This window comes from Diorhabda sublineata, chromosome 8, assembly GCF_026230105.1.
Source record: "Diorhabda sublineata isolate icDioSubl1.1 chromosome 8, icDioSubl1.1, whole genome shotgun sequence".
NCBI lineage: Eukaryota > Metazoa > Arthropoda > Insecta > Coleoptera > Chrysomelidae > Diorhabda > Diorhabda sublineata.
In genome coordinates, this window is record NC_079481.1 from 12,080,216 (window position 1) to 12,084,222 (window position 4,007).

Here is a 4,007-nt window from a genome sequence, read left to right on the forward strand (position 1 = left end):
ACAAAAGTTATTAAAGGTGGATACTTTTATCTGAAAAGCACTGTATATATATATATATATATATATATATATATATATATATATGTATGTATATATATATATATATATACATATTTATACATATAACTTAACTTTTAATTTACTGGAACCGTGTTTTTAAAAACTAACTTTATTTCTAACATGAATTCTACCAACAACTTCAATTACAAGACTGCTATTTTTTATTACAAACGTGAATTAAATAATCTTTTGGTAAACACAAGCTAAGCAATTCTACAATAATATAAGTTCTTAATCAGCACAATATACTGTCCACCTAAGGGCAATGGCGTAGGTGACACCTCCCCCTTTAGAAGGAAGCTTCTCCTGGAAGCTGGATCCCATCTTCTGTTGCCTGCGGGTGATTCTTACTTGTCCTTCCTGAATGTCTCCTCTTATACAAAATCCACAAGAAGGCCAATATCAATGCTATATAAAGAAGAATAGTCCAAATACTGGGAATGTGAAAATTAGTGTTATCCGTGAATATTGGCGTTACCAGTTGATTTGGAATATCCTTTAATTTTAATTTTTTTAAATCAATCCTCATTGGAGAAACGTGTAATTGATTTAATTTCAAATTTAATTCATTTATTACAAAAGGTTGTCCAAACGTTTTTTGTTGAAATATTAACTCTTGGTTCCTAAATATAATTTTACATGCTGAATTTTCTATTAAATAAATGCCTTTAAGAGTTCTCACTTCAGTTTCTTGCTTACATTTTATGATTAATTTTTCATCTACGGGAAATATTGCCAAAAATTGATTTATCTCCGGAATAATTTCAATGTGATTCTTAATTATTTCAATTTTTGTATATTGACAATATGTACAATTTCCTGCTAGCAATATGTTCTCTTCACATCCATAATTATTATTGTCTTGCAAATGGTTAGGACATTGAAATATATTGCCGCGAGTACAAATGTCATTTAGAGGTTTAATGACATTATTTGATTTAAGTAAAAATTTTGAATTAGGTATTAATGTTACGTATTCTGATTCAATTTCTGTAGGTATAGGTAACATATAAAAAAGATTAAATAAAATATTATAGTTAATGGGTATCGATAAAAAATATTGAATTTGATTATTTTCTACTTTACAAACTACGTCTATGACGGCTTCAAATTCTAAAATATTTTATGTTTTAATTCAAAGGGTAATTCCGCTTGGTAGTAATAATGCACTTTTTGCAACTCTACAAATAAATCGTGAGATTTTATAATACTTGAATGTAATGTTCTAAGTTTACAGAAGGTCAAGGAATTTTCAACCGTTTCTAAAATGTCTTGAATTACATTGAATGTGATAAGAAGTTCGTTGAATAACTCTTTTAAATATTTAATATTTTCCGCATTTGCTTGAAAATCTAGAATATCTCTTATCTCAAATATTTTCGTTTTTAATAATTTTTCATTATAATGAATGTCCTGAATTGTCTTATTAAAATTATCAGTTATTTGGCGACTAACAGAATATTGCATTCTTATTTGATTTTGCAAGTTTTCTTGGTTTTGTTTTAAATGTTCCATAATTGAATTAATTCTTTCTCCATCTTCAGAGTCCAAGTTTCCTGTTATTGTTTTTACTATTGATCCAAGACCGTTAATTAACCCTCTCTTTGGTCTATCTAAGGTAGAATGAATATTAATGTTATCAAATTTTTCTTCTATACTATTCCTAGTGTACTCTATTATATTTACAATATTTTCTGTTTCAGAATGAAAAAATGTACTATTAGACATATTATATTTAACGTGATTATATTGTATACTTAACTTATTATATTCTACGAGTAGTGGACTTAAATTATAAAAATGAACAAAAGTATGACTGGATTTCTGCAGCTTGGCATATCCAAGATTTATGGGAAGTATTCCCAAGTTATGGGTAACATCTTTTATATTGACTGTTGCGTCTCCGGCGGTGACGAACCTAAAATAAATTTATAAGGAGTCTTTTTAGGACGTTTTATGTTTGAAAGATGAATATTTTCTGAAGTATTTTTGTGTCTAGTAGCGATTTTAGCTGTTTTTAGTCGGTTATTTTTGCTTTTGATTTCTTCACTTTTATATTTATTTTTGGTTTTACCTTGTGCCTGTTTATTACGTACATACACTTTAGTGGGTATTGTATCTGGTAATTCTTCACGGCTTTTATTTGCTTTAGAGATTACTTTTGATTTATTTTCCTGTAATTTTTTATTTAAATTCGAGTATATAATTTTCATTTTATCTTTATGATTTTGTATATAATTATTAACTACTTGTTGATCAATTTCTATATCGAAAGGTGTGTTACTGGTTATGTGTCCGGTAATTATTTTGTTTGGTTTCAATTTTGTTGCCTATTATTATAGGCTAATTATGCGTAAAGTATTTTATTTTCAATAGTCTCATTTTTAAAATCTTTTTGATTATTCAAAAGTCTGACGTGTTCAATAATCGTAGAGTGGAATCTTTCAGCAATTCCATTCGATTCTGGATGTTGAGAGCTTATGAAATGAATTTTAATTTTATGCGTTTCTAATAGTTCTTTTACAACAGAATTTTTTAACTCAGTTCCATTGTCCGAAATTATTTGTTCTGGTATACAGTGGTGTGTAAAATATTTAATTAGACTATGAGCTACCTCTATTCCTTGTCTAGATTTTAATCCATACATTTGACCATATTTGGAAAATGAATCTATTATCGTAAGAAATTTACTATTTTCTAAGGTTATCGTGTCTAAATGCAAAATTTGAAAAGGTTTAGTAGCTGTGGGGGTAACATTTAAAAATGGTTTTATTGGTTTTCTATCATATTTGCTTAACTGGCAAACTTCACATTTGTTTATATAAGTTTGTATGGAAGCTCTTTGATTTGGCCAGTAATACAAAGTTTTTAATTGATTTTCAGTTTCATCTAGTCCTCTATGATTAGTCTTACCTTCGTGGTAATTTTGAATCACTTCTTTAATTTCATTTAAGGGAACATCTATTAATTTTTTATTACATTTAACAAAGTCAATTTGAGTATCTTGAAAGTGATTTTGTAGAACGACACTGAATTTTTCATAAATTGGGTCTTCGAAATAAATAAAATATTTAGTTTTTGGTACTATGTATTCTTTTACGAAATTAATGACATCTTGCTCAAAATTGTTTTTAGATAATTGCACAACAATTCTTTGTTTATTTTCATATAGTTTCATAATAGTAGATACGGCTGGTTCGAAATTTACTTCCGAAAATATTAATTGATTTTTACCAACATTTGTCGCTGAATCTGAAATTGGTATACCAATTACAGGATTTTCCTCATTTGTATGAACAGTTATATCTTCGTCGTCATTCTCATTATTATTACTTTCGTTATCTGTTTCAACTATTAGCGATACATTATCGTCGGGAGTTGATGAGAGTTTTTTATTAAATTTGTCCATATAAACTAGTAATTTTTTAGAACATTGAGGTTCTTGTAATTCAGTTTCATTGATATTTATTTGAATTCGGGATAAACAATCGCTATTGGTATTTAAAGCACCCTTTTTGTATACAATATCATAATCATATTCCTCAAGTTTCAAGCGCCATCTAACAAGTTTTGAACTTGGATCTTTAAGTGAGAATAACCACTGGAGTGGTTTATGATCGGTAACTATTGTAAATTTTCTGCCAAAAAGATAGGGGCGGAAGTATTTGGCTCCCCAAACTATGGCAAGAAGTTCTTTCTCGATTACAGAATAGTTGCATTCTGAATCATTTAGCGTTCTGCTGGCGTAAGCCACAGGTAAATCAGAGCCTATTTTGCCTTGACTTAGAACAGCACCTAAAGCATAATTGCTGGCATCTGTGGTAAGGTTAAAGGGTTTTGTAAAATCTGGATATTGAAGTATTGGTTCATTCATCAACAGATTTTTACACATTTCAAAGCATTCGACGTAATCTGAATCGTTTACATTAATAATTGCATCTTTTTTC